Raw genomic sequence first — 12,001 nt, forward strand, 5'->3', positions numbered from 1 at the left:
TTGATAGTTCTGTGACCTCATTGTCATCTTTAGCAAAGTCCATAGACTGCAGGTGGGATGACGATATGGGATTTGTGGATATCAGGGACAGAGGCCTCTTTCAGATAATCCCACCGTACAAGCTCTGTAAAGAATCTTTTCCTGCCCCTCGGTCCAACTCACCGCCAGTTGGTTCTCAGCTCAGCTCCTTTGCGAAACCCGGTGTCTAAGACATGCCAATCTCACCAAATCCGCCCTGGGTTTCTCGACACGTTACACTTTCACTTTTTTTCTGTCTTACTTTGGGTGGGACAACATTTAAGAGAGCAAAGTTCATCACAGTTCACTGTTAAATCCAAAGCTTAAAAGTTCACTTCACATTGATCCAGTGTCTCAGAATGGCAGCTGTAGTGCAGTTTGGCCAGCTGTAGACCTGACTGGTGATTAGAATGCAATTTTTGAGCACTTTCCATTGCAAAACGTGCCGAAATAGCTCAGCTGGGAGAGCGTTAGACTGAAGATCTAAAGGACCCTAGTTCGATCCTGGGTTTCGGCAAAGCTATTTTGGTCACCATCTAGGGCTTGGTAGGTTTGTTGGTAGGACTTCATTATACGGCCTACAACTACGTGGATCATTGCCATCAAATGAGAAAACAAACACAGATGGTGCAGCTTGCAAACGTCCATCAAGTGGAGGTGGAATTTGAAGAAGGTCCTCCTTCAGAAGCTCCCAGGCCTCACCCATTATACCATTGACTTACCTAGGGCTTGGTAGGTTGGGTGATCACACGTCATAATACAGCCTAGCGATGTTTCCCCTAGAATCAAATCCTTCCCTTGGCTCTTGTCTGAAATGACCATTTAATAATATCTAACTGCAAATCCTCACCAGTACCTACAGTAAAATGAGAGGATAAGAGACCACGTTTTTACAGAAAAGAAAGACAATATGTGTCCCAGAGGACAAACACGTGACTCTTGTTGCCTGGGTAACTCAGATGGAAGAGCATCAGACTTTTAATCTGAGGGTCCAGGGTTCAAGTCCCTGTCCAGTTGTCTCCTTTGGATCCTTGCCCTTCCATGGCTTTACCTAACAAGCTCAGTTGTTCTTGATAGTTCTGTGACCTCATTGTCATCTTTAGCAAAGTCCATAGACTGCAGGTGGGATGACGATATGGGATTTGTGGATATCAGGGACAGAGGCCTCTTTCAGATAATCCCACCGTACAAGCTCTGTAAAGAATCTTTTCCTGCCCCTCGGTCCAACTCACCGCCAGTTGGTTCTCAGCTCAGCTCCTTTGCGAAACCCGGTGTCTAAGACATGCCAATCTCACCAAATCCGCCCTGGGTTTCTCGACACGTTACACTTTCACTTTTTTTCTGTCTTACTTTGGGTGGGACAACATTTAAGAGAGCAAAGTTCATCACAGTTCACTGTTAAATCCAAAGCTTAAAAGTTCACTTCACATTGATCCAGTGTCTCAGAATGGCAGCTGTAGTGCAGTTTGGCCAGCTGTAGACCTGACTGGTCATTAGAATGCAATTTTTGAGCACTTTCCATTGCAAAACGTGCCGAAATAGCTCAGCTGGGAGAGCGTTAGACTGAAGATCTAAAGGACCCTAGTTCGATCCTGGGTTTCGGCAAAGCTATTTTGGTCACCATCTAGGGCTTGGCAGGTTTGTTGGTAGGACTTCATTATACGGCCTACAACTACGTGGATCATTGCCATCAAATGAGAAAACAAACACAGATGGTGCAGCTTGCAAACGTCCATCAAGTGGAGGTGGAATTTGAAGAAGGTCCTCCTTCAGAAGCTCCCAGGCCTCACCCGTTATACCATTGACTTACCTAGGGCTTTGTAGGTTGGGTGATCACACGTCATAATACAGCCTAGCGATGTTTCCCCTAGAATCAAATCCTTCCCTTGGCTCTTGTCTGAAATGACCATTTAATAATATCTAACTGCAAATCCTCACCAGTACCTACAGTAAAATGAGAGGATAAGAGATCACGTTTTTACAGAAAAGAAAGACAATATGTGTCCCAGAGGACAAACACGTGACTCTTGTTACCTGGGTAGCTCAGATGGAAGAGCATCAGACTTTTAATCTGAGGGTCCAGGGTTCAAGTCCCTGTCCAGGTGTCTCCTTTGGATCCTTGCCCTTCCATGGCTTTACCTAACAAGCTCAGTTGTTCTTGATAGTTCTGTGACCTCATTGTCATCTTTAGCAAAGTCCATAGACTGCAGGTGGGATGACGATATGGGATTTGTGGATATCAGGGACAGAGGCCTCTTTCAGATAATCCCACCGTACAAGCTCTGTAAAGAATCTTTTCCTGCCCCTCGGTCCAACTCACCGCCAGTTGGTTCTCAGCTCAGCTCCTTTGCGAAACCCGGTGTCTAAGACATGCCAATCTCACCAAATCCGCCCTGGGTTTCTCGACACGTTACACTTTCACTTTTTTTCTGTCTTACTTTGGGTGGGACAACATTTAAGAGAGCAAAGTTCATCACAGTTCACTGTTAAATCCAAAGCTTAAAAGTTCACTTCACATTGATCCAGTGTCTCAGAATGGCAGCTGTAGTGCAGTTTGGCCAGCTGTAGACCTGACTGGTGATTAGAATGCAATTTTTGAGCACTTTCCATTGCAAAACGTGCCGAAATAGCTCAGCTGGGAGAGCGTTAGACTGAAGATCTAAAGGACCCTAGTTCGATCCTGGGTTTCGGCAAAGCTATTTTGGTCACCATCTAGGGCTTGGTAGGTTTGTTGGTAGGACTTCATTATACGGCCTACAACTACGTGGATCATTGCCATCAAATGAGAAAACAAACACAGATGGTGCAGCTTGCAAACGTCCATCAAGTGGAGGTGGAATTTGAAGAAGGTCCTCCTTCAGAAGCTCCCAGGCCTCACCCGTTATACCATTGACTTACCTAGGGCTTTGTAGGTTGGGTGATCACACGTCATAATACAGCCTAGCGATGTTTCCCCTAGAATCAAATCCTTCCCTTGGCTCTTGTCTGAAATGACCATTTAATAATATCTAACTGCAAATCCTCACCAGTACCTACAGTAAAATGAGAGGATAAGAGATCACGTTTTTACAGAAAAGAAAGACAATATGTGTCCCAGAGGACAAACACGTGACTCTTGTTACCTGGGTAGCTCAGATGGAAGAGCATCAGACTTTTAATCTGAGGGTCCAGGGTTCAAGTCCCTGTCCAGGTGTCTCCTTTGGATCCTTGCCCTTCCATGGCTTTACCTAACAAGCTCGGTTGTTCTTGATAGTTCTGTGACCTCATTGTCATCTTTAGCAAAGTCCATAGACTGCAGGTGGGATGACGATATGGGATTTGTGGATATCAGGGACAGAGGCCTCTTTCAGATAATCCCACCGTACAAGCTCTGTAAAGAATCTTTTCCTGCCCCTCGGTCCAACTCACCGCCAGTTGGTTCTCAGCTCAGCTCCTTTGCGAAACCCGGTGTCTAAGACATGCCAATCTCACCAAATCCGCCCTGGGTTTCTCGACACGTTACACTTTCACTTTTTTTCTGTCTTACTTTGGGTGGGACAACATTTAAGAGAGCAAAGTTCATCACAGTTCACTGTTAAATCCAAAGCTTAAAAGTTCACTTCACATTGATCCAGTGTCTCAGAATGGCAGCTGTAGTGCAGTTTGGCCAGCTGTAGACCTGACTGGTGATTAGAATGCAATTTTTGAGCACTTTCCATTGCAAAACGTGCCGAAATAGCTCAGCTGGGAGAGCGTTAGACTGAAGATCTAAAGGACCCTAGTTCGATCCTGGGTTTCGGCAAAGCTATTTTGGTCACCATCTAGGGCTTGGTAGGTTTGTTGGTAGGACTTCATTATACGGCCTACAACTACGTGGATCATTGCCATCAAATGAGAAAACAAACACAGATGGTGCAGCTTGCAAACGTCCATCAAGTGGAGGTGGAATTTGAAGAAGGTCCTCCTTCAGAAGCTCCCAGGCCTCACCCATTATACCATTGACTTACCTAGGGCTTGGTAGGTTGGGTGATCACACGTCATAATACAGCCTAGCGATGTTTCCCCTAGAATCAAATCCTTCCCTTGGCTCTTGTCTGAAATGACCATTTAATAATATCTAACTGCAAATCCTCACCAGTACCTACAGTAAAATGAGAGGATAAGAGACCACGTTTTTACAGAAAAGAAAGACAATATGTGTCCCAGAGGACAAACACGTGACTCTTGTTGCCTGGGTAACTCAGATGGAAGAGCATCAGACTTTTAATCTGAGGGTCCAGGGTTCAAGTCCCTGTCCAGTTGTCTCCTTTGGATCCTTGCCCTTCCATGGCTTTACCTAACAAGCTCAGTTGTTCTTGATAGTTCTGTGACCTCATTGTCATCTTTAGCAAAGTCCATAGACTGCAGGTGGGATGACGATATGGGATTTGTGGATATCAGGGACAGAGGCCTCTTTCAGATAATCCCACCGTACAAGCTCTGTAAAGAATCTTTTCCTGCCCCTCGGTCCAACTCACCGCCAGTTGGTTCTCAGCTCAGCTCCTTTGCGAAACCCGGTGTCTAAGACATGCCAATCTCACCAAATCCGCCCTGGGTTTCTCGACACGTTACACTTTCACTTTTTTTCTGTCTTACTTTGGGTGGGACAACATTTAAGAGAGCAAAGTTCATCACAGTTCACTGTTAAATCCAAAGCTTAAAAGTTCACTTCACATTGATCCAGTGTCTCAGAATGGCAGCTGTAGTGCAGTTTGGCCAGCTGTAGACCTGACTGGTCATTAGAATGCAATTTTTGAGCACTTTCCATTGCAAAACGTGCCGAAATAGCTCAGCTGGGAGAGCGTTAGACTGAAGATCTAAAGGACCCTAGTTCGATCCTGGGTTTCGGCAAAGCTATTTTGGTCACCATCTAGGGCTTGGCAGGTTTGTTGGTAGGACTTCATTATACGGCCTACAACTACGTGGATCATTGCCATCAAATGAGAAAACAAACACAGATGGTGCAGCTTGCAAACGTCCATCAAGTGGAGGTGGAATTTGAAGAAGGTCCTCCTTCAGAAGCTCCCAGGCCTCACCCATTATACCATTGACTTACCTAGGGCTTGGTAGGTTGGGTGATCACACGTCATAATACAGCCTAGCGATGTTTCCCCTAGAATCAAATCCTTCCCTTGGCTCTTGTCTGAAATGACCATTTAATAATATCTAACTGCAAATCCTCACCAGTACCTACAGTAAAATGAGAGGATAAGAGATCACGTTTTTACAGAAAAGAAAGACAATATGTGTCCCAGAGGACAAACACGTGACTCTTGTTACCTGGGTAGCTCAGATGGAAGAGCATCAGACTTTTAATCTGAGGGTCCAGGGTTCAAGTCCCTGTCCAGGTGTCTCCTTTGGATCCTTGCCCTTCCATGGCTTTACCTAACAAGCTCAGTTGTTCTTGATAGTTCTGTGACCTCATTGTCATCTTTAGCAAAGTCCATAGACTGCAGGTGGGATGACGATATGGGATTTGTGGATATCAGGGACAGAGGCCTCTTTCAGATAATCCCACCGTACAAGCTCTGTAAAGAATCTTTTCCTGCCCCTCGGTCCAACTCACCGCCAGTTGGTTCTCAGCTCAGCTCCTTTGCGAAACCCGGTGTCTAAGACATGCCAATCTCACCAAATCCGCCCTGGGTTTCTCGACACGCTACACTTTCACTTTTTTTCTGTCTTACTTTGGGTGGGACAACATTTAAGAGAGCAAAGTTCATCACAGTTCACTGTTAAATCCAAAGCTTAAAAGTTCACTTCACATTGATCCAGTGTCTCAGAATGGCAGCTGTAGTGCAGTTTGGCCAGCTGTAGACCTGACTGGTGATTAGAATGCAATTTTTGAGCACTTTCCATTGCAAAACGTGCCGAAATAGCTCAGCTGGGAGAGCGTTAGACTGAAGATCTAAAGGACCCTAGTTCGATCCTGGGTTTCGGCAAAGCTATTTTGGTCACCATCTAGGGCTTGGTAGGTTTGTTGGTAGGACTTCATTATACGGCCTACAACTACGTGGATCATTGCCATCAAATGAGAAAACAAACACAGATGGTGCAGCTTGCAAACGTCCATCAAGTGGAGGTGGAATTTGAAGAAGGTCCTCCTTCAGAAGCTCCCAGGCCTCACCCGTTATACCATTGACTTACCTAGGGCTTTGTAGGTTGGGTGATCACACGTCATAATACAGCCTAGCGATGTTTCCCCTAGAATCAAATCCTTCCCTTGGCTCTTGTCTGAAATGACCATTTAATAATATCTAACTGCAAATCCTCACCAGTACCTACAGTAAAATGAGAGGATAAGAGATCACGTTTTTACAGAAAAGAAAGACAATATGTGTCCCAGAGGACAAACACGTGACTCTTGTTACCTGGGTAGCTCAGATGGAAGAGCATCAGACTTTTAATCTGAGGGTCCAGGGTTCAAGTCCCTGTCCAGGTGTCTCCTTTGGATCCTTGCCCTTCCATGGCTTTACCTAACAAGCTCAGTTGTTCTTGATAGTTCTGTGACCTCATTGTCATCTTTAGCAAAGTCCATAGACTGCAGGTGGGATGACGATATGGGATTTGTGGATATCAGGGACAGAGGCCTCTTTCAGATAATCCCACCGTACAAGCTCTGTAAAGAATCTTTTCCTGCCCCTCGGTCCAACTCACCGCCAGTTGGTTCTCAGCTCAGCTCCTTTGCGAAACCCGGTGTCTAAGACATGCCAATCTCACCAAATCCGCCCTGGGTTTCTCGACACGTTACACTTTCACTTTTTTTCTGTCTTACTTTGGGTGGGACAACATTTAAGAGAGCAAAGTTCATCACAGTTCACTGTTAAATCCAAAGCTTAAAAGTTCACTTCACATTGATCCAGTGTCTCAGAATGGCAGCTGTAGTGCAGTTTGGCCAGCTGTAGACCTGACTGGTCATTAGAATGCAATTTTTGAGCACTTTCCATTGCAAAACGTGCCGAAATAGCTCAGCTGGGAGAGCGTTAGACTGAAGATCTAAAGGACCCTAGTTCGATCCTGGGTTTCGGCAAAGCTATTTTGGTCACCATCTAGGGCTTGGTAGGTTTGTTGGTAGGACTTCATTATACGGCCTACAACTACGTGGATCATTGCCATCAAATGAGAAAACAAACACAGATGGTGCAGCTTGCAAACGTCCATCAAGTGGAGGTGGAATTTGAAGAAGGTCCTCCTTCAGAAGCTCCCAGGCCTCACCCATTATACCATTGACTTACCTAGGGCTTGCTAGGTTGGGTGATCACACGTCATAATACAGCCTAGCGATGTTTCCCCTAGAATCAAATCCTTCCCTTGGCTCTTGTCTGAAATGACCATTTAATAATATCTAACTGCAAATCCTCACCAGTACCTACAGTAAAATGAGAGGATAAGAGATCACGTTTTTACAGAAAAGAAAGACAATATGTGTCCCAGAGGACAAACACGTGACTCTTGTTACCTGGGTAGCTCAGATGGAAGAGCCTCAGACTTTTAATCTGAGGGTCCAGGGTTCAAGTCCCTGTCCAGGTGTCTCCTTTGGATCCTTGCCCTTCCATGGCTTTACCTAACAAGCTCAGTTGTTCTTGATAGTTCTGTGACCTCATTGTCATCTTTAGCAAAGTCCATAGACTGCAGGTGGGATGACGATATGGGATTTGTGGATATCAGGGACAGAGGCCTCTTTCAGATAATCCCACCGTACAAGCTCTGTAAAGAATCTTTTCCTGCCCCTCGGTCCAACTCACCGCCAGTTGGTTCTCAGCTCAGCTCCTTTGCGAAACCCGGTGTCTAAGACATGCCAATCTCACCAAATCCGCCCTGGGTTTCTCGACACGTTACACTTTCACTTTTTTTCTGTCTTACTTTGGGTGGGACAACATTTAAGAGAGCAAAGTTCATCACAGTTCACTGTTAAATCCAAAGCTTAAAAGTTCACTTCACATTGATCCAGTGTCTCAGAATGGCAGCTGTAGTGCAGTTTGGCCAGCTGTAGACCTGACTGGTGATTAGAATGCAATTTTTGAGCACTTTCCATTGCAAAACGTGCCGAAATAGCTCAGCTGGGAGAGCGTTAGACTGAAGATCTAAAGGACCCTAGTTCGATCCTGGGTTTCGGCAAAGCTATTTTGGTCACCATCTAGGGCTTGGTAGGTTTGTTGGTAGGACTTCATTATACGGCCTACAACTACGTGGATCATTGCCATCAAATGAGAAAACAAACACAGATGGTGCAGCTTGCAAACGTCCATCAAGTGGAGGTGGAATTTGAAGAAGGTCCTCCTTCAGAAGCTCCCAGGCCTCACCCATTATACCATTGACTTACCTAGGGCTTGGTAGGTTGGGTGATCACACGTCATAATACAGCCTAGCGATGTTTCCCCTAGAATCAAATCCTTCCCTTGGCTCTTGTCTGAAATGACCATTTAATAATATCTAACTGCAAATCCTCACCAGTACCTACAGTAAAATGAGAGGATAAGAGATCATGTTTTTACAGAAAAGAAAGACAATATGTGTCCCAGAGGACAAACACGTGACTCTTGTTACCTGGGTAGCTCAGATGGAAGAGCATCAGACTTTTAATCTGAGGGTCCAGGGTTCAAGTCCCTGTCCAGGTGTCTCCTTTGAATCCTTGCCCTTCCATGGCTTTACCTAACAAGCTCAGTTGTTCTTGATAGTTCTGTGACCTCATTGTCATCTTTAGCAAAGTCCATAGACTGCAGGTGGGATGACGATATGGGATTTGTGGATATCAGGGACAGAGGCCTCTTTCAGATAATCCCACCGTACAAGCTCTGTAAAGAATCTTTTCCTGCCCCTCGGTCCAACTCACCGCCAGTTGGTTCTCAGCTCAGCTCCTTTGCGAAACCCGGTGTCTAAGACATGCCAATCTCACCAAATCCGCCCTGGGTTTCTCGACACGCTACACTTTCACTTTTTTTCTGTCTTACTTTGGGTGGGACAACATTTAAGAGAGCAAAGTTCATCACAGTTCACTGTTAAATCTAAAGCTTAAAAGTTCACTTCACATTGATCCAGTGTCTCAGAATGGCAGCTGTAGTGCAGTTTGGCCAGCTGTAGACCTGACTGGTCATTAGAATGCAATTTTTGAGCACTTTCCATTGCAAAACGTGCCGAAATAGCTCAGCTGGGAGAGCGTTAGACTGAAGATCTAAAGGACCCTAGTTCGATCCTGGGTTTCGGCAAAGCTATTTTGGTCACCATCTAGGGCTTGGTAGGTTTGTTGGTAGGACTTCATTATACGGCCTACAACTACGTGGATCATTGCCATCAAATGAGAAAACAAACACAGATGGTGCAGCTTGCAAACGTCCATCAAGTGGAGGTGGAATTTGAAGAAGGTCCTCCTTCAGAAGCTCCCAGGCCTCACCCGTTATACCATTGACTTACCTAGGGCTTTGTAGGTTGGGTGATCACACGTCATAATACAGCCTAGCGATGTTTCCCCTAGAATCAAATCCTTCCCTTGGCTCTTGTCTGAAATGACCATTTAATAATATCTAACTGCAAATCCTCACCAGTACCTACAGTAAAATGAGAGGATAAGAGATCACGTTTTTACAGAAAAGAAAGACAATATGTGTCCCAGAGGACAAACACGTGACTCTTGTTACCTGGGTAGCTCAGATGGAAGAGCATCAGACTTTTAATCTGAGGGTCCAGGGTTCAAGTCCCTGTCCAGGTGTCTCCTTTGGATCCTTGCCCTTCCATGGCTTTACCTAACAAGCTCAGTTGTTCTTGATAGTTCTGTGACCTCATTGTCATCTTTAGCAAAGTCCATAGACTGCAGGTGGGATGACGATATGGGATTTGTGGATATCAGGGACAGAGGCCTCTTTCAGATAATCCCACCGTACAAGCTCTGTAAAGAATCTTTTCCTGCCCCTCGGTCCAACTCACCGCCAGTTGGTTCTCAGCTCAGCTCCTTTGCGAAACCCGGTGTCTAAGACATGCCAATCTCACCAAATCCGCCCTGGGTTTCTCGACACGCTACACTTTCACTTTTTTTCTGTCTTACTTTGGGTGGGACAACATTTAAGAGAGCAAAGTTCATCACAGTTCACTGTTAAATCCAAAGCTTAAAAGTTCACTTCACATTGATCCAGTGTCTCAGAATGGCAGCTGTAGTGCAGTTTGGCCAGCTGTAGACCTGACTGGTGATTAGAATGCAATTTTTGAGCACTTTCCATTGCAAAACGTGCCGAAATAGCTCAGCTGGGAGAGCGTTAGACTGAAGATCTAAAGGACCCTAGTTCGATCCTGGGTTTCGGCAAAGCTATTTTGGTCACCATCTAGGGCTTGGTAGGTTTGTTGGTAGGACTTCATTATACGGCCTACAACTACGTGGATCATTGCCATCAAATGAGAAAACAAACACAGATGGTGCAGCTTGCAAACGTCCATCAAGTGGAGGTGGAATTTGAAGAAGGTCCTCCTTCAGAAGCTCCCAGGCCTCACCCGTTATACCATTGACTTACCTAGGGCTTTGTAGGTTGGGTGATCACACGTCATAATACAGCCTAGCGATGTTTCCCCTAGAATCAAATCCTTCCCTTGGCTCTTGTCTGAAATGACCATTTAATAATATCTAACTGCAAATCCTCACCAGTACCTACAGTAAAATGAGAGGATAAGAGATCATGTTTTTACAGAAAAGAAAGACAATATGTGTCCCAGAGGACAAACACGTGACTCTTGTTACCTGGGTAGCTCAGATGGAAGAGCATCAGACTTTTAATCTGAGGGTCCAGGGTTCAAGTCCCTGTCCAGGTGTCTCCTTTGAATCCTTGCCCTTCCATGGCTTTACCTAACAAGCTCAGTTGTTCTTGATAGTTCTGTGACCTCATTGTCATCTTTAGCAAAGTCCATAGACTGCAGGTGGGATGACGATATGGGATTTGTGGATATCAGGGACAGAGGCCTCTTTCAGATAATCCCACCGTACAAGCTCTGTAAAGAATCTTTTCCTGCCCCTCGGTCCAACTCACCGCCAGTTGGTTCTCAGCTCAGCTCCTTTGCGAAACCCGGTGTCTAAGACATGCCAATCTCACCAAATCCGCCCTGGGTTTCTCGACACGCTACACTTTCACTTTTTTTCTGTCTTACTTTGGGTGGGACAACATTTAAGAGAGCAAAGTTCATCACAGTTCACTGTTAAATCCAAAGCTTAAAAGTTCACTTCACATTGACCCAGTGTCTCAGAATGGCAGCTGTAGTGCAGTTTGGCCAGCTGTAGACCTGACTGGTGATTAGAATGCAATTTTTGAGCACTTTCCATTGCAAAACGTGCCGAAATAGCTCAGCTGGGAGAGCGTTAGACTGAAGATCTAAAGGACCCTAGTTCGATCCTGGGTTTCGGCAAAGCTATTTTGGTCACCATCTAGGGCTTGGTAGGTTTGTTGGTAGGACTTCATTATACGGCCTACAACTACGTGGATCATTGCCATCAAATGAGAAAACAAACACAGATGGTGCAGCTTGCAAACGTCCATCAAGTGGAGGTGGAATTTGAAGAAGGTCCTCCTTCAGAAGCTCCCAGGCCTCACCCATTATACCATTGACTTACCTAGGGCTTGCTAGGTTGGGTGATCACACGTCATAATACAGCCTAGCGATGTTTCCCCTAGAATCAAATCCTTCCCTTGGCTCTTGTCTGAAATGACCATTTAATAATATCTAACTGCAAATCCTCACCAGTACCTACAGTAAAATGAGAGGATAAGAGATCACGTTTTTACAGAAAAGAAAGACAATATGTGTCCCAGAGGACAAACACGTGACTCTTGTTACCTGGGTAGCTCAGATGGAAGAGCATCAGACTTTTAATCTGAGGGTCCAGGGTTCAAGTCCCTGTCCAGGTGTCTCCTTTGGATCCTTGCCCTTCCATGGCTTTACCTAACAAGCTCAGTTGTTCTTGATAGTTCTGTGACCTCATTGTCATCTTTAG

The 12,001-nt window shown here is 45.3% G+C and overlaps 20 non-coding genes across 20 annotated transcripts; all 20 read left to right on the forward strand.

The window, feature by feature from the left end:
* The first annotated feature begins 462 nt into the window (after window positions 1–462).
* trnaf-gaa (transfer RNA phenylalanine (anticodon GAA)) lies at window positions 463–535 on the forward strand. The gene has a single exon. It is a non-coding gene; the product is annotated as a tRNA-Phe (tRNA).
* Window positions 536–1,550: 1,015 nt separating this feature from the next.
* Window positions 1,551–1,623, forward strand: trnaf-gaa (transfer RNA phenylalanine (anticodon GAA)). The gene has a single exon. It is a non-coding gene; the product is annotated as a tRNA-Phe (tRNA).
* A 427-nt stretch (window positions 1,624–2,050) lies between these two features.
* Window positions 2,051–2,123, forward strand: trnak-uuu (transfer RNA lysine (anticodon UUU)). The gene has a single exon. It is a non-coding gene; the product is annotated as a tRNA-Lys (tRNA).
* A 515-nt stretch (window positions 2,124–2,638) lies between these two features.
* On the forward strand, window positions 2,639–2,711 carry trnaf-gaa (transfer RNA phenylalanine (anticodon GAA)). Its single transcript has one exon. It is a non-coding gene; the product is annotated as a tRNA-Phe (tRNA).
* Window positions 2,712–3,138: 427 nt separating this feature from the next.
* On the forward strand, window positions 3,139–3,211 carry trnak-uuu (transfer RNA lysine (anticodon UUU)). Its single transcript has one exon. It is a non-coding gene; the product is annotated as a tRNA-Lys (tRNA).
* Window positions 3,212–3,726: 515 nt separating this feature from the next.
* trnaf-gaa (transfer RNA phenylalanine (anticodon GAA)) lies at window positions 3,727–3,799 on the forward strand. The gene has a single exon. It is a non-coding gene; the product is annotated as a tRNA-Phe (tRNA).
* A 1,015-nt stretch (window positions 3,800–4,814) lies between these two features.
* Window positions 4,815–4,887, forward strand: trnaf-gaa (transfer RNA phenylalanine (anticodon GAA)). Its single transcript has one exon. It is a non-coding gene; the product is annotated as a tRNA-Phe (tRNA).
* Window positions 4,888–5,314: 427 nt separating this feature from the next.
* Window positions 5,315–5,387, forward strand: trnak-uuu (transfer RNA lysine (anticodon UUU)). The gene has a single exon. It is a non-coding gene; the product is annotated as a tRNA-Lys (tRNA).
* Window positions 5,388–5,902: 515 nt separating this feature from the next.
* trnaf-gaa (transfer RNA phenylalanine (anticodon GAA)) lies at window positions 5,903–5,975 on the forward strand. Its single transcript has one exon. It is a non-coding gene; the product is annotated as a tRNA-Phe (tRNA).
* A 427-nt stretch (window positions 5,976–6,402) lies between these two features.
* On the forward strand, window positions 6,403–6,475 carry trnak-uuu (transfer RNA lysine (anticodon UUU)). Its single transcript has one exon. It is a non-coding gene; the product is annotated as a tRNA-Lys (tRNA).
* Window positions 6,476–6,990: 515 nt separating this feature from the next.
* trnaf-gaa (transfer RNA phenylalanine (anticodon GAA)) lies at window positions 6,991–7,063 on the forward strand. The gene has a single exon. It is a non-coding gene; the product is annotated as a tRNA-Phe (tRNA).
* A 427-nt stretch (window positions 7,064–7,490) lies between these two features.
* On the forward strand, window positions 7,491–7,563 carry trnak-uuu (transfer RNA lysine (anticodon UUU)). The gene has a single exon. It is a non-coding gene; the product is annotated as a tRNA-Lys (tRNA).
* A 515-nt stretch (window positions 7,564–8,078) lies between these two features.
* On the forward strand, window positions 8,079–8,151 carry trnaf-gaa (transfer RNA phenylalanine (anticodon GAA)). The gene has a single exon. It is a non-coding gene; the product is annotated as a tRNA-Phe (tRNA).
* Window positions 8,152–8,578: 427 nt separating this feature from the next.
* On the forward strand, window positions 8,579–8,651 carry trnak-uuu (transfer RNA lysine (anticodon UUU)). The gene has a single exon. It is a non-coding gene; the product is annotated as a tRNA-Lys (tRNA).
* A 515-nt stretch (window positions 8,652–9,166) lies between these two features.
* trnaf-gaa (transfer RNA phenylalanine (anticodon GAA)) lies at window positions 9,167–9,239 on the forward strand. The gene has a single exon. It is a non-coding gene; the product is annotated as a tRNA-Phe (tRNA).
* A 427-nt stretch (window positions 9,240–9,666) lies between these two features.
* trnak-uuu (transfer RNA lysine (anticodon UUU)) lies at window positions 9,667–9,739 on the forward strand. The gene has a single exon. It is a non-coding gene; the product is annotated as a tRNA-Lys (tRNA).
* A 515-nt stretch (window positions 9,740–10,254) lies between these two features.
* trnaf-gaa (transfer RNA phenylalanine (anticodon GAA)) lies at window positions 10,255–10,327 on the forward strand. The gene has a single exon. It is a non-coding gene; the product is annotated as a tRNA-Phe (tRNA).
* A 427-nt stretch (window positions 10,328–10,754) lies between these two features.
* Window positions 10,755–10,827, forward strand: trnak-uuu (transfer RNA lysine (anticodon UUU)). Its single transcript has one exon. It is a non-coding gene; the product is annotated as a tRNA-Lys (tRNA).
* Window positions 10,828–11,342: 515 nt separating this feature from the next.
* Window positions 11,343–11,415, forward strand: trnaf-gaa (transfer RNA phenylalanine (anticodon GAA)). Its single transcript has one exon. It is a non-coding gene; the product is annotated as a tRNA-Phe (tRNA).
* A 427-nt stretch (window positions 11,416–11,842) lies between these two features.
* trnak-uuu (transfer RNA lysine (anticodon UUU)) lies at window positions 11,843–11,915 on the forward strand. Its single transcript has one exon. It is a non-coding gene; the product is annotated as a tRNA-Lys (tRNA).
* Window positions 11,916–12,001: the final 86 nt, after the last annotated feature.

This window comes from Rhamphochromis longiceps, linkage group LG5, assembly GCF_057381845.1.
Source record: "Rhamphochromis longiceps isolate RC_006_pf linkage group LG5, R_longiceps_female_GT1.1, whole genome shotgun sequence".
Classification (NCBI taxonomy): Eukaryota; Metazoa; Chordata; class Actinopteri; order Cichliformes; family Cichlidae; genus Rhamphochromis; species Rhamphochromis longiceps.